Genomic DNA, 22,035 nt, shown 5'->3' with positions numbered 1-22,035 from the left:
GTATTTCATGGAGCACTGGGTGTGGTGCATAAACAATGAATCTTGGAACACTGAAAAAATTAAACTAAATTAAAAAAACAGAAATCAAATCATGTTCTTTATTTAAAACTGCTGAAATGGCTTCCTGTTACACTAGAATTAAAACAAAAAACAAAAACAACAACAATAATAACAACAAAAAAAAAAAAAACAGTTCTTTACCTTAGCCCCCAAGTCCACAATCTAGATCCTGCTGACTTCTCCAACTTTAGTTCACATCAACCCCCTCAATTCCCCACTATTTTCAGTATGTTTCGGCCACATTATTCTTCTTTCTGTTCTTTCAACAGGTCAGTTCATTCCAACTTCAGGGCTTTTGTACAAATTGTCTCCCCTCCTTCGAATGCTCCTCCCTCAAATCTTCACATGGTCAATTCCTTCGGCTATTCAGATCCTGACTTAAGTGACACCTCTTCAGAGAAGCTTTCCCTGACAACTCAATTTAGAATAACATGACTCATCCCTACCACAGTTATACCCTCTAGTATATTGTTTAAGGTTCTTCCTAGCATGCACCACCACACTGTCTAGTGTTTATTCTCTGTCTTCCCCCTATTAGAATGAAACTCCATAAGCGCAGGGGCCACTGTGACCCCAAAACCTAGAATAGGGCTTGACACATAACAGACATTCAAAATGTTTCTTGAATAAGTGAATGAATTAGTCCATTATAGCCTAACTGTGGGCTGAGAGTCAGGAGTCTTGTGTTCAACTCTATCCTGGTTGCTCTCAAGCTATGTGACTTTGAATATGTCATGTATCTGCTCTGGACCTCTGTCTCCACATTTGTAAACTGAAGTCTGATTTCATGATCCATAAAGTCCTTTCCAGCTTCCAGATATTCTGATCCTATCAATCTTTCCATATTGTTGCATAAAGCTGTCAAAGTTGGTGTTGACAGCAATGACCCAACTAAAGTTGATGAATCATTTTCTTAATTTCATGCAATATCCTAGGCCACCTTAGTTATTTCTGATTTATGCTTAAGCTACATATCCCAGAAGGGTTTGTGTGGCTCAGGTTTCAGACCCACTTTCCCACCCATGTCCTTATTTGCTTTATTTATACAGGGAGAAGGGCAAATACTCCTATTAGATTTGTTCGACTAGAATGGACCCTTGTGATTGCAAATGACAGAATCCCAACCCAACTCAAGGATAAACATGAGAGATAGGTTTTGGCAATTCATGAGATCCAAGGAGATCTGAATAAGCAAGGTGCTGAGAGGATAGCAAGAGAACAGGGCTTCAGATGTTGCTGGAACTGGATGTTTGAATCCCACTAGTACTCCCTCCAGCTGCTTCTCTGCTTCTATCATTGTGCTGGCTACACCCTCCTCTCTCAGTGTAGTCTAGCTCCTTCCACATAGCCCCAGTACAGCATTGATCACACTGACTTATTTGCCTGCTAGTTTCCAGTCTTTTCCAGTACAATAACATTCATCGAGGGAGAAGATCTTGTCCATTTGTTAATTTCTATATCCCTAACCTCCAAGACAGTACCTAGAGCATAGTAGGTGCTCAATAAATACCAACTGGATAAGTGAATGGTAGAAAACACGGTCACCAACTGCTCCAGAATTTAATACCAAAGCACTTCAGTTATTGAAAAGCTAGCAAAGTTCCCTAGGATCTACATACCACCCACCCAACCCACAAAATCTCACAGAAAAGATTCTTTGGTCCACCTAGGCCATGTGCTTACCTACCCCTTAGCAAATAATAGTAGCCACTGAACATGCTGATGTCTCAGCATCCATGTGAATTCAGGGAGAAGCTTTTCAAAAAGAACTGTGGAAGTAAATCCCATAGGTACCAACGCACTTACAGAGCTATTGTGGAGCTCAAATGACACATTGCAAGAAAGGGTGCTTACAATGCTATTATGAGGTTGCCATTTTCATAGGTCAAATATTGGCAATTTTATGTTTCAACTTATTATAGGAGTATTAAAAACATTACATGAATGTAAGATGATTATTTGATTATAGGTCAACAAAATAAGAAAGAACACCATGTTTTTAAGGTGAAAAGTTAATTTCTTTTTAAAATGATGATACCTAAAATAGATCACTATGTGGTAGCTTTGCAATGAACAATGCTAATTGCTTACATGGATTATCTCATTATTTCTCCCAGTACTTCCAAGAGGTGGACACAATAATTGGACCCATTCTACAGACAAGAAAGCTGAGGTTCAGTGAAGCTAAGTTATAGGCTCCAGATGATACAGTTCAAAATGTGGATTTGAATCTAGGTTTCTGGGATCTGAGGCCATTTGTAACCCTACATTAGAGAAGAGGCTGGAAGTATGACTTCTCCATGAAAGCTAATCCACCGGTACTAAGAAGAATAACTCTGTTACCTATGATGCTATAGTCCTGGGTCCACTCTGCTTATAAGCCATTTGCATTATACTATAACTAGTAGTGAGTGTATCTGGTATCCATGGCCATACAAATTTCCTTAATGATCCATCTTGTTCACCTTTTCGCTTAAAATAAGCCTTACACTCTGCCTTGCATGTAAAAGTCATTCTCCAGAGTTTATTGAACTGAGCAAGGTGGGCAGACAAAAAATGATTTGATATCTCCAAAGGATATAGTCTTCGCTTTACATATTTTCAGTAGTGTAGGAGATGGAACAATGGGAATGTGGATAATTATAAAAACATAGTTACCACATGTGGAGAGCCTGTTATGTTTCAGGAAGTTTATGTCCATTGTCTTTAGTCGTTATAATACCTTGCAAGGTAAGTGATGGTATCCCTGGGTCTTACCTTTTCAAAGCAGCAGAATGTATTCTTTCTAGAGATTACAAATATCTCCTTTGTAATATCAAAGCTGGACCAAGAAAATGTGTTTGCTCCAACCAAGAGCACACGGAGCTTTGAACCTAAAAACTGTTCTCAGCCAGAATCTTAAAAGAATTCCATTCTGGGCAGGCCCACAGTTTCCCCTAAATGCAAGCCTCACCCACAATCCAGAGCCCTACGACTCTGTCAAACCAACGTTTGACTTGATTTTGTACGTGAACTTGATTCTGAGCCATGGAATTTCAAAGCGGTGCTTGCAAGTCAGGAATTTAAATATTAGTCTTTCTGACCTGGATTGCTTTGATCTCCCAAGTTTACATGTACAAGTATTGATAACACAGCTCAGATCACAAGCAAGAGCACAAGTCTACAGTCCAGAACTGCCAAGTGCATGCATGGATACAAAGATCTGCTGAGATCAAAATGGATTTAGGTTATACACGGACTCATCTGATGGTGGAGGAAGCCCCACATATGGGCTGGAGAGACAGAGCTCACTTTCGTGCAGCCAGTCATGCTTGCTTCATCCTATAGGACAGAAATCAAGAGTAAACTGCCACTGAACTCTGGCAAGACCAGGCTCTTCCAGTATGGCCCAATCTACCTTAATTTCTTTAAGTCAACTTTCTCACTGGGGAATGGATGCTATAGTTAGCATTTGCCAAGCATCTATCTTGTACCAGGTACCTTAAGTGTTTATATAATATTAATCATAATACATAAAATGTATACCTGTTAGCACTATCCACTGAGTTTTATATTTATATTGTTTCATCCATACAAAGGTCATATAAAGGGGGAAATACTATTGTCTTAATTTCTTAGATAAGGAAACTGAGGCACAGAGAGTTTTGTCAGCAAAAGTCACACTGCAAGTGGATAACAGAGCTAGGAGTCAAACCCAGGCAGTATCTCTTTCTATCCTCTCAACAGCCTGGTGAGGCCAGTGTGGTCATTTGACAAAGAAGGGAAAGAAGTTTAAGTAATTTGCCAAAAGTCACACAGTCTGTTAGTGGCAGGACCAAAATTCAAATCCAGGTCAAATCCAATGGCCATGCTTTTTAAAATATACTAGAAAGCAAAGAAAAGGAAAAAAAAACTAGAAAGGTCTATTTTTGTGTGGCCTGGTTTTATATAGCTGGCAACCTAATAATGAGTTGTTACCTTTATAAAGGGCTGTTTAAACATTTTATTATTTATTTATTAATTTATTTATTTAGGGGTTGGAGGGAGAGGGAGAGAGAGAATCTCAAGCAGACTCCATACCCAGCACGTGAGCCCAATGCAGGGTTCAGTCCCATGACCCTGAGATCATGACCTGAACGGAAAGCAAGAGCCAAAGGCTTAACCAACTGAGCCACCCAGGAGCCCCATTTTTAAAAAAAATACATATTTATTTATTTAGCTTAGAGAGAGAGAGAGGGAGAAAGAAAGAATGGGTGAGCAGGGGAAGAGGCAGAAGGAGAGAATCTCCTGAGTGAGAGAATCTCTGCTGAGTGCAGAGCCTGACGTGGGGCTCAATCTCACAATCCTGAGATCATGACTTGAGCTGAAATCAAGAGTCTGATACTCAACAAACTGAACTACCCAGGTGTCCCTAAACATTTTTTTAAAAAGAAGAAGTCATGTGGCAGAGATCATATATGGACCCTCAAAGCATAAAATATTTCTTATCTAGCCCTTCATAGAAAAAGTTTGCTGATATGGCCATGTTATACCTCTCCATGTTGGCCTAAAAAACCATTACAAAGATCAAAGGAAAGAAAGGAGGTGGGTGTGTCTGTATGTAACTGGGGAAGTCATTTCTCCTTCACTGGACCTCAGTTTTGCTATTTAAAAGGAGAATTTAGACATGAGTGTCTCTCCTTTTGGCTTTAACCTGTGCTAATGGCAGGTGTCATTCTGGTGCTGTACTAACATAAGGGAGTGTTTTCTCCCATCTAATTATTCTGTCACTTACTTTATTGCATGAAATGCAGATACAATTAGACTTCAGTGGTGAAGAAAATTATCACCCACCAAAATTATCCCCGGAAGCTAAGAAATGGCCCCTTCCCAGACATCAGCCCTTTCGTGATGTGCCCTAAACATGGGCATCTTCTTCTAATCTCAGGTGAGGTTCTTACTTGTTCTCCCAGACTCCTGACATTTCAGGTTGTTAATTTCATCAGCAATGTTTGCTTCTGATCCTCCCGAACTCTCCCAATCAACCTCTGCCTCTCCCGATTTCCCATAGTATTCAATGCTGGCAAACCATTACCATCATCACCATCATCACCATCATCACCATCATCACCGTCATCACCGTCATCACCATCATTGTCGTCATCATCATCACAGAGATCTACCAGTTTCCCTCCCATTTGTTGCCTAGTGTCTGAGGCACACACTATTCTCCCTTCAAGATCCATTTATTCCCCTGGACATGGCCTGTCACACATTCTAAGAACAAAGACAGTTCCTTTTAATCTCTGGACCTCATCTCTTTTTCCCTTTCTCTCTTGCATGGTCAAGGCTGCCATGCAAGCCCCCTACAGATCTGCAATCTCTTCCAAAGTCTTCTCCTCAGTCTCTCTCCACCCAAAAGGAAACCAAATCCAGAACTGTCCCCAAGATACCATGACCTCACTCTGGTCTTCAGCACTGGGCCACCTCTGTCCCATGTATGCCCTTGAGGGCAGACAAGGGTGCCATGTGGAGGTAAGTCCAGGCTTCATGATGTCTAAGGTTCTGGTCTGTCTTCATCTTAATCAAGGAAGGATGTGCTCCTGTCTGATCAGACCCTCAGTTTCCTCTCTACAGAACTGGCGCAGTAAGTTCAATAATGGGTTCTTTTGCCTGTAGACCTCTTCTTGCTTGTTTGAGTCATTCACCACTCTGCAGTCAACAGAAGTGCTCCAGAACACAAACCCACTGGTTACTGCCTTCAGTGGTTCCTCAGTGCCTGCAGAATAGAGTCCCTGACTCAGCTCTCTACAACTTAGGCCCTGCCTCTTTTTCTAACCTCATTTCCTACTACTCATCTCTCATTTCTAGAGTCTTTGCCACACCAAGGTACTTAGAATATTCCAACCACTCTGCACAATATGCAATATGACTGCACATCCTTTCCCTCGATGGGGTGCCCTTCCCAGCTCTGCTTTCCAGAAAACACCTGCATATCCTTCCTATCTGTGCAGAATACCTTTTGTTTGTTTCTCTAGATTCATGTTTCATCATTCTTCATCTGCTGTATTCCCAGGAGGCTGATCTGTATGGATGCCACAAGTAGGTTCCTGGCTAATTGGGGGTCTCAGAAAGGGACCAGAGGTAGAGAGGGGAAAGTGTTCCTTTGACTCTCTCCTTGTAAGGTCACAGATCTATGTCCCTCACTGCTTCTCCTAAGCTGTCAGCTGTGTAGGATTCTCCCTACCCTTGTAGGAATAGTTCATCTTTTAAGTTCTTATACTGTCTCCTATAATTATTCCACATCTCCCCCTTTGCAAATAAGCCCTCCTCTAAATTTATCACAAGAGCTATCAGTGGGCTGTTGAGACTCTGATTGGTATATACCAACCCAGCACAAACCCCAGAGGGTCCTTTGTAGGCACCTACCTATTATATCACATGTTATCTGTTTGCTTCCCTGTCTGCCCCACCAGACTAGTTCATTTCACTTTGTTGTCTTAGATTTGTTCTTAGAACTAAGTTGCCTACTCCTATGTACTGAGCAGCTACTACACACTGGCCATGGATTAGCCACTACAGATTCAGAGATTAATAGATAATAATTCCTGACCTGGAAGATCCCCCACCCAACGTGCAGGAGATAAGACTTAGGCTCCATTTGTGGCTACGAGCTCAGGACCAGATAGCAGTCTGTTTGTGCTCAAATCCCAGCTGCAGCACTGACTAACTGTGTGATCTAGGCACATTTACCCCTCTGAGCCTCAGTTTCCCCCTCTGTAGATGGAAATAACAGATGCTACCTCCCAGAGTGGTTGTAAAGATTAAGCAGTAAGTCTAGTGGCTGGCACTTACTAGGCACTCAGTGAGTGTCCATTATTATTATTATAGCAGAGGTTTCATTAGTATACATTAAATGAATGGACCAAAGCAACCCTTCCCCACGATATACATTCCAAATAGACAGGGAAGGAATTCTTTCCCCATTTCATAGATGAGGAAATGGGGAGCAAATGAATGAATGAATGAATGCATGCATATCTAACCCCCGGGGCCTGCTGTGTCTCCCACCTTCTCCCAGCAGCCATAGCGAGGCTGTGCACCTAGAGAGTTGGGAGCCCTGGGCCCTGGAGAAGCGATCCTGGCGTTCTCTCCAACTTTCCATCCACGGAGGACTCCTGCCAATAGCTCCCTGCAGTTCGCTCCGTGTGGAACACAGTCTGGATCCAGGTGCTACAGGAGTGTGTAAACACTGGGCCTGCTGGACTCTGCCACTGAAGCAGCCCGCTTCCCAGAACCCGCGGCCCCAGTTCCTGTTCAGCTGGGGCTCTTTCTGTAAGGCTCTGCAAGCCCCGCTGCTCCTTCTGGTAAGTGCAGGGGCCAGGAGGGAGGTTCCACTTTCACATTGGCCACCACACCCACAAGAGGGACATTTCTCACTGTGGAGGGGAAATTTCCTCTCTCTTTAGCCTCACCTCAAGCCTGCTCCCTGAGCCCTCATTTCTTCAGGACAGACTCAGTTTCCCACTCAAGGTTAGGTCCCCCTGAGATCTAAACTTGAATCTGTCCTGGGAATAAGGGAAAACAAACCCCTGCTGAGCTCTGGCAGCAGGCCTGCCCTGTGCTCGGGTGTGCTTACCTACACCGTGGGCGCTTGCCCTGTGCCCTTACATGGTGGCCATTGCCTCTGTTTTACACATAATCACTAGCGGTAGAATGCTCCAAAGGGAAAATCTATGCATTTGAGCTGTAGAAACATTTGGAAGTCACCTCAGAACAGATGTCCCCACATGAAATTCATCTTTGCTGCTTCTGAACCACGTGCACAACGCTATTACTTTGCTTCCTGTCATTTGCATGTTTCTTGTGCCCCTCTCTGGCTCTTCTACTTGACTGTCCCTCCTCAAAGGACAGAGAAGGTGACTCACTCACAGCCCTCTCCTGCATCCAGGCACAGAGCCTGAGGCAGGAAGGGATTGCTGGTCTGATAAGTTAAAGCAGGCCAGTGTGGCTCGGTGTAGAGAATTAGTGGAGGAAAGATGGGAGGTGAGGCTGGAGAAAAAAATCAGTACCACCTCCAGCAGGCCAGGGATGGGGCCTGAGAATCTGCATTACTAGCAAGATCCCAAATGTTGATGTCCTTGCTGCAGATGCCACTGGTCCCCACTGGCTTTAGGATAGGAGGGGAAGGAAAGAATGAGTAAGACGTAGTCTTACCCTTAAAGAGCTCTCACGTCATGGGAGCACAAGGTGAAGAGTGCACTTCTAGACAGGTGGGCACATCTCCATTGTGACAACCCAGGTTGGTGCATCTCCTTGGGGTGGAGGGGAGCAAAAAGGCCAGAGGAAGCTTTCTGGAAGAGGGAACTCTTGCCCTGAGTTATAATATTTACAAAGGAGCTAACCAGGGGAGGGAGTTCAGCAGGAAGGACAGGAAGAAGTATTGGAGGTAGAAGGCCCGGCTTGAGCAAGGGCAAGGAGGTGAGAAATTGCAAGATGTGTTTGAACCCCTGGGACGAAGAGTCTCCAGAATAAAGCTGGTGCAGGTTCAAACTGTATCATAGGACGCTTTGCATGTCCTACAAAGTAAGGAGTTTAAATTTTATCCTGTGCAGCAGAAGTTTGTAAGCTTTTGGGGGAGGGGGGGAGAAGTCCCAGACTGCTCTGAGAAGCTGATCAAAGTTACTCTGCACACACATAGAACCAGAGTGTACCTTTCAGCCTGTTCAAATTCCCTAAAGCCCATCCATGAACTTCAGAAACAAAGCAAAAAAAAAAAAAAAAAAAAAAAAAATCTCTGTAGTAGATGATGGGTTTTAAGTGGCAGATGTCCTAATTAGATTTTATTTTAAAAGGATCTCTTGGTGGCTATGCAAAGAATGGATTTCAGTGGAGGCAACCAGGCACAGAAAAGCTAGGGGTCAATAGTCTGGGTAAGAGGTCACAGATGGCGGTGAGAGTGGGGACCACTTTAACACCTATATGGCATCATTTGGTTGGTAACTGCCAAGACCAGACTTGCTTTTTAGCAAGGTTACTCTGTTCAGTTCAAAAAGCATTGCTTGAGAGCTGAGCTCAGAGGCTGTCTTTGAATGGCCTGCATCTGGGCTGATGGGTAACGTAAGCCAGCTAAGCAGGAAGAAGCCATTTCCACCCTCACCCCACCTACTGGAATCTGCCGGTCGGCGGTCAGTTGAGGCCCAGATATCCTATGCCTTCCAGGGCTGGAAGCCAAGGACGTGAAGGAAGGCAGCACTCTGATGAGCTAGGAGAAGCCACAAGGGTAAAGCAGGGTAGTAAATTTTTGGGAGGCAGCCGGGGTGTCATTCCTTCCAGAGGTTTTGCAATAGCCCTAGGAAGCAGACAGAGCTAGATGATTATCTTTTTTTACAGAGGGACGCTGAAGGCCAGAAAAGGTGAGAACTTGCCAAAAGACACGTAGCAAGCACACGATCAGATTGAGAATAGGACCCCAAGAACGCTGGACTCTATGTCAGTATTTTTGCCTTAGGCTGGCCATGGTACAGGTTTTGCCATGGCTATTCCTGGTGACTCTAAAACCCTGTAATTCTGTGATTCTAGCAAAAGAATAATTTCCACCCATTAGCTCAATTCCTTTCGGTTCTTTTGATTCCCCAAGACCTTACTTTTAACAACCTGTGAAGCTTGGAGCCAGCCCTGTAGCCTCTCTGCCTTAAGTTTTCTCTTCATCTTTAAAACAGGAGAATTACACTAAATATATTTCCTGAAGCCTTTTTCTTGTCTGAACTACAGTGGTTCTGCAAAGCCTTCTGAGACTCCGAATTCCTCCCAGCTTTGATGTGACACCATGATTCTCACCTGCCCAATGCCTTTTACATGAGGTTAACAGGGAATAATAACAACAGGGATAATGAAAACAGAAACCTTTCTTTCCTTGCTCGGGGCGAAACACTGACCTAAGTACTTTAAAGCTTCCAGAAAACTTTGTAAGGTGATGGCTCTCATTGCCCCCATTACACAGATGAAAAGACTGGAATCATGCAGAGAGATTACATTACTTAAGATAAAGTCATAAGGCCAACTATTTGTGGATCCAGAGTTCAAATCAAGCCGCTGCCTCAGGGTCCGTGCTCCTGATCCCCAGGAGCTGAGTAGTGAGGAATTAAAGAAACAGGGAAGGAAAGCCTACTGAGCTTTCAGTGAGCTCTCCGTGATGGGGGCTCACGACCCCCCTGTGGCATATTCTATCATTATTCCCATTTTTCAAGTTGTGATCTGTCATACTACCTCTCAGCATCTGGAAGGGAACATGCTTGTAAGAAGTTTAGGGACGTGTGGAAGGAGTTGCCAGACATTGTGAATAAAAATATAGGCCACTCGGTTAAATGTGAACTTCAGATAAACAATAAATCATTTTTTAGGATATCTCATGTAACATTTATAACACACTTATACCAAAAACATTTTCATTGTTTATTTGAAATTCAAATCTGGGCTCTTGTATTTTATATGAAATAAGGATAAGTGACAGCAAGTTCCCTTTAGAAGGCTGAAGGAGCATTACTGTTCTGTTCACTGGCCCAGAATGTTTGGCATGATGGCCTTGGCTGAATCACTTTCAAGGGAAAGAGATGACCTGTCCTCACTCATTGTGGTTGGGAAGTCTTTGGGGGCCTCCAAAGTCATCCCTGCGGGGACCTGGAACAGCCCTTTCAACCGGAGCAGAACTCCTTGGAATGACCTGGAATAGGCCATGATTATCGTCCCCCCCACCCCCGCCCGTGTCCCTGGCTCAGTTTCTCACCCCTGTCCACAACTTGGAAGGTGACTTAAACAGTGATCTTCCCCTCCCTTCTCCGATAGAGTCCCAGGGCCCTCTGGCACATTTGCGACTTCAAATACGAATTACTGCTTCTCTCTGACCCCTAGTAGCCTCCTCTGTGATAATTAGAGAAAAATTAAGGAAAGCACGTTGTTAATTTTCAATAAAGATGACTTGTACTCCTCCCTCCACCCCCTTGTCATTTCATATCCGGAATCAAAATGGGTCATTTACTTGGGCTTTTCTCATACTTAATGTGATGGAATTTGGGGAGAAGAAAACCAATTCCCAAGGACTGTCTGACCTTAACAGCATGCTGTGAATTCTCAAAAATCCCCCCACCCAGGAAATTGGTTTTGAAATACAAATATGTGGGGTTATTCCACACCAGAGACATCTGGGCTGAAACTTGCTTTCTTATGACCGGTATCCCAAGGAGACCCCATTGCTTGCCCAAACTCCCACCTCCCTCTTCATCACAACCTGACCCCCTGCTTCCCCCACCTTCTCCTGTCACTATGTCCTGCCCATGCCTTGTGTGGAAAGTTTCCATCAACAGAACATGTTTCAGCTCACTAGGAAACTGACCTCTCACACACTTTCAATCTGCTTGTCTTCCCTGATTACGGAGATGTCCCAGATCAAATCATGTTTGGATGAAATGTGTTTGGGTGGGTGTATCCTGACTGCCTCAGCAAAAATATTAGAACAGCCACCCAGAGTATAGTTGAGACATGTGCAAAATATTGATCAGCATCCCACAGCAAAGAAAAACTTTTTAAAGTATATTCTATTAGTATTCTTAAATGTATATATTTGTAGGCATCCCGATTAGTCCCCAAGCAAAGGTCATAGCATTTCCTTAAAGAGGAGAATTCATTTTAAAAGGATTTAGAGGGGGCACCTGGGTGGCTCAGTTGGTTAAGCAGCTGCCTTTGGCTTGGGTCATGGTCCTGGAGCCCTCGGATCAAGCCCCACATTGGGCTCCCTGCTTGGTGGGGAGTCTGCTTCTCCCACTCCTCCCAGCCAGTGCTCTCTCTCACTATCTCTCTCTGTCTTTCTCTCTCTCGAACAAACAAACAAACAAACAAAACAAAAATGGATTTAGAATAGGACAAAAACAAACTCTTTCTTGGGTTTTATAGCTTTGTGGGATGGATAGCGACTGTACCTTCCTCCTCACCCGTCCTAAGGTGCAGCCCTTCTCAGCGCAGGACTATGAAGGGTGGGATCCCAACCTGTCTTCTGAGGAGGTTTTCAGTGGAAGCCACGCAGTGGTCCTTATTAGTCAGATGTGTTCTTCGTTTTGTCAGCTAGAGCCAGAATATTCTCATCACGTTTTCTTCATGATCCCATGACTGAGAGTCACTGATTATTTATTTTGTGTCAGGAATTCTGCCAAATATTCTATATGATGTATCTCATTTAATTTCACAATAATCTCCTATGAGGGGTACAATTTTCATTTTCATAGAGCAGCTTAAGGTTTGAGGTAGAATTGTGGGGAAGTTATGGAGATGTCGCATATTATTCCCTGAACCTCCACGTGCATTGCCTCCCACTTTACCAATATCCCCCACCAGAGTAGTATGTTTGTTGCCATTAATGAACCTACAGTGACACATCCTAATTTCCCTAAGTCCACAGTTAACCCTTGGTGTTGTATGTTCTATAGGTTTGAAGAAATGTGTGATAGCATATATCCATCATTTTAATGTTATACAGAGTACCTTCATTGCCTTAAAAATTCTCTGTGTTCTACCTGTTCACCCTACCCCACCATCCCAACCCCTGGCAACCACTGATCTGTTTGCCGTCTCTTTAGTTTTGTCTTTCCCAGCTGTCATGTAGTTGAAATCAATACAGTACGTGATGTTTTCAGATTGGCTTCTTTTGCTCTGAAATATGCATTTAGGGTCCCTCCATGTCTTTTCACGACTTGATAGCTCATTTCTTTTTAGTGTTGAATAATAGTCTATTGCCTGGGTGTTCCACAGTTTGTTTTCCCATTCACCTACCCAAGGACGTCTTCCTTGCTTCTAAGTTTTAGTGATTATAAATAAAGCTGCTATAAGCATTCATGGGGAGGTTTTTGTTTAGACATAAGTTTTCAATCCTTTGTCTAAAAACTAAAGAGTGCATTTGCTCGATCTTATAATAAGAGTATTTTTGGTTTCATAAGAAACCTCCAAACTGTCTTCCAAAGTGGCTGTGCTATTTTGCACTCCCATCAGCAATGAATACAAGTTCCTATTGCTCTATGTCCTCACTAGGGCTGGTGTGGTCAGTGATCAGAATTTGGAGAACTCTGATAAGTGTACTGTGGTATTTCATTGTTGTTTCCACTTGTGGTTCCTTGGTGACTTACCATGTGGGGCATCTTTTCATTTGCCATCTGTAGATCTTCCTTGCTGAGGTGTCTGTTAAGGTCTTGGCTATTTTTAAAATCAGGTTGTTTATTTCTTATTATTGAGTTTTAAGAGTTCTTTGGATATTTTGGACAATAGTCCTTTATCAGATACATCTTTTGGAGATATTTTCTCTGATTTTGTGGCTTGTTTTCCAGTTTTCTTGATATTGTCTTTTACAGAGCAGAAGTTTTCAATTTTAATCAAGTTCAGTTTATCAATTATTCCTTTCATGGATCCTTCCAGGAGATTTATAGTTGGTATCTTACATTTAGGTCTATAATCCATTGTAGTTAAATTTTGTGAATGATGTAAGGTCTGTGTCAAGGTTCAATTTTTTTTGTTGTTGTTTTGCATGTTTATGTTCAGTTGTTCCAACACCATTTGTTTAAAAAACTGAATCTGCTGCATTGTATTGCTCCTTTATCAAAGGGCAACTGTCTATATTTATGTGGGTCAATTTCTGGGCTTTCTATTCTGTTCATTTATTTATTGGTCTACTTTTTTACCAATACCACACTGTCTTGTTTACTGTGGCTTTATAGTTAAGTCTTGAATTCAGGTAGTATCAGTCTTCCAAGTTTTTTCTTCTCCTCCAGTATTGGCTATTCTGGGTCTGTTGCCTCTGCATATCAACTTTAGAATCAGTTTGTTAGTATCACAAAAATAACTTGCTGGGATTTTGATGGGATTGCACTGAATGTATAAGTCAAGTTTCAAAGAACAGGTATCTTGACAATATTGAGTCTTCCTATCTATGAACATGGACAGGATCTTTCTGTTTATTTAGTTTTTTCTTTAATATCTCTCATCAGAATTTTATAGTTTTTGTCAAACAGATCTTTTATAGATTTTGTTAGATTTATACCTAAGTATTTCATTTTGTCAGGTCCTAATGTAAATGTTATTGTATTTTTCATTTCAAATTCCATCTGTTCACTGCTGGTGTGTAGGAAGACAATTGACTTTTGTATACTGACCTCATATTTTGCAACTTTATAATAATTATTTATTAGTTCCCAGAGGTTTTTTTGTTTCAGATTTTCTACTTAGATAATCATGTTATCTGTGAGTGATCGGTTTTGTTTCTTCCTTGTTAGTCTGTTTACCTGTTATTTCCTTTCCTTGTCTTATTGCTTCTTCCAGTAAGATGTTAAAAAGGAATGGTGAGAGGGGACATCCTTGTCTTATACCTGATAAAGGTGGAAAGTTTCCAGTTTCTCACCATTAAGTAAGCTCCTAGCTGTAGGGTTTTTTGTTTTTGTTTTTTTTTTTTTTGCTTTTTGTTTTTTGGGTTTTTTTTTTTTTTTTTTTTTTTTTTTTTTGGTAGATATTCTATATCAAGTTAGGGCAGTTCTCCTCTATTCCTAGTTTGCTGACAGTTTTTATCATGAAGGGGTGTTAGATTTTATCAAATGATTTTTTCTGCATCTATCGATATGATCATGTAATCATGTGATTTTTCTTTTTTACCCTCTTGATGTGATAAATTACATTGATTGATTTTTCTAATGTTCAACCAGCCTTATATATCTGGGATAAATCCCACCTGGCACTGGCATATAATTCTTTTTATATATTGTTGGATTTGATTTGCTAATATTTTGTTGAGGAGTTTTGCCTCTATGTGCAAGAGAGATATTGGATCTGTAGTGGGTTTTTTTCCTTGTTTTATTCCTTTTTCTATTTTTGGCATTAGAGTAATGCTGGCCTCATAGAATGAGTTAGGAAGTATTCATTCGGCTTCTATCTTCTGAAAGTGATTATACAGAATTGGTATAGTTTAAAATGTTTGGTAGAATTCACCATTGAACCCATCTGGCCTGGTGTTTTCAGCTTTGGGAAATTATTAATTATTGAATCAACTTATTTAATAGACATAGCGTTATTCAAATTGTCTATTTCTTCTTGCATGAGTTTTGGCAAATTGTGTCTTTCATGGAATTGGTTCATTTTATCTAGTTTATCAAAATTGTGGATATAGAGTTGTTTGCTATATTCCTTACTTCACTGTAATATCCACAGGATCTGTAGTAATATTCTAGGAGGTACTTTTTTTTTTTTTTTTTAAAGTAAGCTCTACTCCCAGTGTGGGGCTTGAACTCATAACCCCAAGAACAAGAGTCACATGCTCTCCTGACTGAGCCAGCAAGGTGCCCCATGAGAGGCACAATTTTTAATCTTTATTTTAAGACTAAGGAAACTGAGAGCTAACAAGATCAAATGATATGCCCAGATTCATACAGCTAATCAAGGGAAAACTGGTGTTCAAACCCCAGACTACCCAACCCAACACTGGCACACTTAACCATGGTGCTCCTTACTTTCCAGGGTTGATGGCAAGGAAGTTCTGGGCACATTCTAAGTTGTGGTAACTTAAACTTTATAACTACTTGACTAAGGACATCAAAGAGATTCACTCATTTTTTAAAGCTCCTCTCAAAACTCTTCTGGATAGGCAGAGTAGATCCATTCCTCCTTTCTACTTTTTTGCTCTATGAAGGCATTTATCAGTCTGAGCTCCTTTGAGGAGACAGAAGGGCATAATGCAAAAAAGAAAAAGAATGAACAATGTCAGAACTGTACTAAATTTAACCAGCTTTGTAGAGATGGGACAGAAAATTTTGTTCTATAAAACTAAGTTTCCTCACCTGTAAAATGAGCACAATTCCATTTGCTTCATAGGATTGTCATGAAAGTTAACTAGAAAAATTTAGCCTGCACTCAGGCATTATTATTTTTTTAGCATCCCTTATGTGCAGAGGCCATTAAGAACTTGATAAATGAATAAATGAACTTTATAAATAAGTCATTACCAGCCTCTAAGGACAGATTTTATATTCCAGGCTTTGCATTCCCAGGACCCAACAGAGAGCCTGAGATATAATGTGTTCATTAACTGTGCAGTGTATAATGCTTACATAAATTAATGAATGAATGCAATAACACCATGGCACACCTAGCCCATCCAGTATATATTTCTGGCCTCATCTATCACCCCCCACCTTCAGCTACACATGCTAATTAATATTCAACAAATGAGCCATGCCCTTCCATGTCTTAGCATCAACACAGTGCTCAGATAACTCTTTTTGTCTCGAATGCCTACCATACCCCCGTGCCCACGTGGCAAGCTACCTTTAGTCCTAGTTTTTACCTTATGGAAAATTCTGAGTAAGTTTGCCTGCCAGACTTTCAAGTAGTTGAAGTTAGTCCTCATGACTCTTTTTTTGATCTTACTCTTCTAGGTCAAATTTCCCTCCTCCTGGGCACCTGGGTGGCTCAGTGGGTTATAGCCTCTGTCTTTGGCTCAGGTCATGATCCCAGGGTCCTGGGATTGAGTCCTACATCAGGCTCTCTGCTCAGCAGGGAGCCTGCTTCTCTCTCTCTCTGCCTGCCTCTCTGCCTACTTGTGATCTGTCTCTCTGTCAAATAAATAAATAAAATCTTTTAAAAAAAAAATTCCCCTCCTCCTTCCACGTAATTCTTATTGGTGATGATCTCTGATTTTTATACCATCTTGGATACTTTCTACTTTGCCAGTTGCCTCTAAGTTATTCATTCACTGAATATTTAATGAGCACCTACTAAATGTAAGAGAAAGCAGATTTTGTCATTAGAATATAAGTTTATAAGGCTTATATTCCAGTAAGAGGAGCTGGACAAAAAATAAAAAAAAATATATACATGTTGTCTTTAGATGTGTTAGGAAGAAAATGAAAGTGCATACGTGAGGAAAGAGAGGGGCTGTGAAGTTTATGTACAGCGTGGCCAGGGGAGACTTCCCTGATAAGATCTGATCTGGGGAGGATCCTGACGGGAAAGAAAGAGTGAAACACAGGGTTACTTGGGAGAAGTATATCCCACGTAGAGGCAAGAACAAGTGCAAGGACCCTCAGACAAGTGTCTCAGAGCATTTGTAGCAGAGCTCAGGAGGCCCATGTAGTAGAGCAGAAGATGGTGCAAGAAAGAGCAGTTGGCAATGAGGTTCTAATAGGAAGTGTCAGCATAGCATGAAGGGCCTCGAGGACAATTAGAAGAATATTGTTCAAGGGAGAGGGAAATGTAATGAGGAGTTGATTTGAATCACATGAAGACTTCTCTCTGGGAACCTTACAAAATTGGGTATTAGAGAAGCATGTGTGGAAGCACAGAGGCCCATTTGGAAGTGATTGCAATAACCACAGCAGGAGATGATGGTGGCCAGAGCCAAGGTTGAGACTTCACTAGAATCCTAGGTGTGCTTTGAAAACAGATCCCACTGCCTTTGTTAAAGGATCATATGTGGGACCTGAGAGCACGCCTCAGACTGTATCTATAAAATACGGATAATATTTGTGCTGTACTGTTGTTAAGCTTCACAGTGGATGCTCAAGAAATGTGAATTTTCTCTCTCGGCAGTACAGCGCCTTGACTGGCAGTGACCACAGGACAATTAATCACAATAGATTATTTGAGGTTTGGATGGGAAAGAGAGATGATGAATTTTAAGTACCCATGGGACTCCCAAAGGAGAGGTTCCACTGCAAAGGGTACAGCACAATTTGAGATGAAAGCTCCAGGGGTGGAAGTTTGGGAGACGTCCTGTTATATAGCTTGCTGCTGAAACCACTGGGGCAAGTCAAGAATAGCATTCTTTCTCATTTCTACAACAATACTGTGCAAGACTCATGGGACTAATATAAACCTTAAAGAGAAAACCACAAGGTCATTAAAAATAGAATTAAAAGTGTGGTTATCATATGAAAAAAGGGAATAATTGTTCCAGAATATTAGGATGAAGGAAGCCAAGGAAACTGAGTTCACATGTAGGTGTGAGTTTTCTGGAAATGCAGTATAAAGGGAAACTGAGAAGTGGTGATCAAGAAAAGGAAGACATTGTAGGCAACATGGGTGTGAATCAGAGACTAGAGTCCTCGCCCAGGCCTTTTCCCGAGCCTACATTAACTGCGTTTTAGCATTAGCCATGTAACTGTCATTGGCTTTGATGAATTGAAAGCACATCTAGTTGGTCAGCATTTCTCCAATCGTGGGTGTGCTGGCTTTGTGTAGACGCTTGGTCCACAGGAGCCCTGAGGGACAGTACACACGTGGTAAATTCCATGCAAAATATTGTGTTTTGCAAAGGCTGGTCCCCTCTCTCACTGGTTTGTTAGCATTTCTCCTTCTACCATAGTACCCTGAAGTCTATAGAACCAGGCTTTGTCCTGTCTCAGTCACCACCCAATAGAATCTGTGAGTTGAGATGACTGATCTGCTCTCTACACTTGTATAACCATGCATTGTTCTGGCCCCACACTGTGTGAAGGTCACCAGTGCACTGTGATTCCTGAAAAGAGGGTGGCCAATAAGTCAGGGGAAATGGATGCCTGGAAAGCTTACCATAGAAGGATGAGCTGAAGGGAATGGGGACTTTTTCCCTTTGTACTGGTAACAGGATGTTCAAATAGGGTGTGATAATGTCTGCAAGTGTTTTAAGGGCAACTGTTTGGATGAGAAATTTACTTGTTCTTCTTCCACACTGACTCATAGATGAATGTGTCAAAGAGATGTGCTTTGGCTTATCATTATAAAAGATATTTCTAATAATCTGTGCCATCCAACAGTGAAATGAGCAGCCTCTGGCAGAGGATGACTGATGCAACATTCTTAGCTTGGGTGCAAGTATCAGATCTGAGATTGGACTAGATGAGTAACACTCCCTTGCCACTTCACTGCTTCCCTTCTATCATCTCTCCCTTCCTACCTCTGTGGTCCTCTAGCTCTGTCTCAGAGGAACCAACCTACACAGATTTCTCACTGAGAATGAGTCAAGCCTTTGACCCCTTTGTCCGCTAAGATGAAAACTGCCAACCCAAGATATTCGCTCTTATGAATGATTAATAGAGGAGGCAAATACCTTTCATACCTCAGGGCTACCAGGGACCATGTGGTCACTGACCTCATCTGGGTTCCGAATGGCACCCCACCCACCCCCAAGGGTTACTTCTCCCTGGTGCGGCCCCAGGTCAAGGCCGATCAATTTTGCCTTGAGGGGAGGAATGTGAGGCACGTCCTCTGTGGAGGCCCAGAACAGATGCTATGTTGTTCTTTCATGACTGCCTTTGCTAAGTGGTTTGTGAGCCAGGCCCTCGGAAGTCAAGTGAAGCTTTGCTAGAGAAGCCAATCAAGAGAAGATCCGTCCCCCTCTTGGACAGAAGGGGAGAGTCCAGGGGCAAGATGGAAGAGGAGGAGTTATCCCAGAAGCTTGCGCAGTGTCAAGGAGTTTCAAGACCCAGAGAGAACCTAACTTAGTTTTATGGATGGAGAGACTGAAGGTCAAAGAGACAGTGACATCCTTGAAGTCATGCAAAGCATCAGCCTATGAAGACTGGGAATAGGGGAGGGCACTGGCCTGGCGCTGACAGTAATCCTCCTTAAATTTTGCACCCTAGGCACTTTGCTTGCCTCGCCTTGGTTTTGGTCCTGAACCCTGCTCCGTGCAGACCAGAGAATACCTGCCACCCTCAAAGTCCTTCCAAGGAGATCCTATCCACAGAAGGTGCCATGCTTTCCACCTGATGATCCTGCCTTGACTGGACCAGAAATGAGCCCCTGCCAGAGGCAGCCAATATACAATCTGGAGGGCTGATGGGGATCATCTGGTATGGGCAGCTGTCTCATCAGAGCCTATGGTGGTGATTTAATAATTTAATCCAACAATCAGAGTTTCCCTTTCAGAATTTGAATCAGCAATAAGGAAAGATGGTCTTTAGTAGCTGAGAGAACAAGCCAAGGACATTCTTGCTTCTCAGTTATCCAGTTGTTGAGTTGCTTTCATTGTCCTCATTCCCATGATATTTGTGCTTGAGGAGAGAGATAGGGATGAACAGTCCTGTACTTCTCCCGATTTCTGCCTGTCATTGATGGGTACACTCCTTGTGCTATTGTTTGACTCTCTACCACCACTCTGGGGTCCACCTGCCTTCCCATTCATCCTTTTGACAATGCTAAAACAGCTCCTTTTTGCTACATACAAGATAATTAACACCGCATCTAGGTGCTCACACTTGGCAAGGGAGGTAAATACAAGAGATAAAACTTTTTATTAACCACTTGATGAATATAGTGATGGAGAAAAGCAGCACATATTGTTGGCGCACCAGGAAATGGCACATAATCCCTTTGACAGAACCAGGAATGAGTGCAAAGAGGGCTTCCTGGAGGAGGTATTACCTAAAAACTCATTTTAAAGGTATGAGCAGGATTTTGCCAAATGAGGAGTAGGGAAAAGGAAAAGGAGTTCCAGGCTTGATCCTGGTACAGAGCTGAGGACCAGCATGCATGTGCAGAGGAACTGCAAACAGTTTGACAGTTGTATGAATGTGAAGTCAGGGCATAGCAAGAAGGAGCCTAATCCTTACAAGCCAGGCCAAGGAGCTTGGACTTCATACTCCAAACCAGCTCTCATATACTGGTAGTCCAAAGCTACACTCATTACCAGGACAAGGTTTATTTGGCTCCAAGGGAATTTTACAGAATTCTAAGACTGAATGTCTTTAAATAGCCATGCTTTGGTTCACCACAGTCCCCACTGCTCCCCATTGCTTACCCATGGTCCTGCAACTAATTTCTGTTTGTTTTTGCCCTTTGCAGACTCTCAGAGTGTGGGCCCTGCTCTGGATGATGGAGGGTCTCTGATGGGTTTTTGGCAGCCATGATCAAGCTTCTGCTTTACAATAATTCCCTTGGTGATAATGAGGAAGAGAGTTCATAGGGGTGTTCTGGAGGCAGAGGAGTTCTTTGGAGGCCAGGGCCTGGAATTATGTCATGGAATAGGGCATGGTAGGCAAAAAGTGATGGCCTCACCATCCTCTATTGTGTGCCCTTGAAGCCTAGAGAAATGTGGGACAGAGTGATGGACCCGGAGCCAGCAAATCTATGTCCAGCACCACTTTATTTATTTATATATTTTTAAAAGATCTTATTATTTATTTGACAGAGAAAGAGGGAGCACAAGCAGGGAGAATGGAAGGCAGAGAGAAGCAAGATCCCTGCTGAGTAGGAAACCTGATGTGGGACTCGACCCCAGGGCTCTAGGATCATGCCCTTAGCCTGAGGCACACGCTTAACCAACTGAGCCACCTAGGTGACTCCCAGCACCACTTTAAATGACAGATTGCCCCAAGAGTCCCTAACCTACTGGGCACCTCTTATGCCCCAGACATTTAACATTTATCATCTCCCAGTAATACTGTGGAGCTATTACTGACTCTCCTCCACTGTTCTACTAAGGCTCAAAGAGGTTAGGCAACCCCCATGGAGGGTTGATGCTACATGTTGGCCCAGGAATTCAGACCCAGAAGTTGCATGGCTGCAAAACTGAGTCTCCATCCACTATCATGTACTTTACATGCTGCCCAGTGGGTTTGTCTGGACATGAAAGCAGTGTCTTGGGACGCTGACCCAGTGGGATATTAGTATGAACTTTTGGAATCACAGGACAGAAAAAAAGAACTGAAGATATGCTACCCAAGAGGACAGGTCAAAAATATATGTTTGGAGCTTGTGCCATTAACTAGCAAAGCCCTGCTACCTTTCTTTCAAAATATAAGAAAAAAATTCTAAGTTTGTTTACACATTAGAACACAAATGCCAAGGCAAGAGTAGGTGGTATTCTTGGATCTACTGGCAAAAAAAAGTCTGAAGGGGAAACTAGGCTGGAGAGGATCCTTCTGGAAGAAACATCCCAGATGCCCCGCACTAAGAGCCCCTGCCCCCAGCTCTGCTCCCTCTTTTGTCCTCTACCATCTTTGAGGAGAATTC

At 42.5% G+C, this 22,035-nt stretch overlaps 1 protein-coding gene and 1 long non-coding RNA gene across 3 annotated transcripts in view; one reads left to right on the top strand and one right to left on the bottom strand.

The window, feature by feature from the left end:
• LOC131809266 (uncharacterized) overlaps nucleotides 1-22,035 on the bottom strand; it is a 226,839-nt gene that overhangs the window by 137,044 nt on the left and 67,760 nt on the right. The window lies entirely within an intron of this gene.
• LOC131809267 (uncharacterized) overlaps nucleotides 7,211-22,035 on the top strand; it is a 29,010-nt gene continuing 14,185 nt past the window's right edge. The window contains exon 1 of one of the 2 annotated variants that reach the window (XR_009345100.1): nucleotides 7,211-7,385. This is a non-coding gene — a long non-coding RNA (uncharacterized LOC131809267). The remainder of the gene's footprint in view (nucleotides 7,386-22,035) is intronic. The other variant, XR_009345099.1, reaches the window with a different exon arrangement.

The sequence above is a fragment of the Mustela lutreola genome, chromosome 10 (genome assembly GCF_030435805.1).
Source record: "Mustela lutreola isolate mMusLut2 chromosome 10, mMusLut2.pri, whole genome shotgun sequence".
NCBI lineage: Eukaryota > Metazoa > Chordata > Mammalia > Carnivora > Mustelidae > Mustela > Mustela lutreola.
This window is presented reverse-complemented; position numbering and strand designations above follow the sequence as displayed.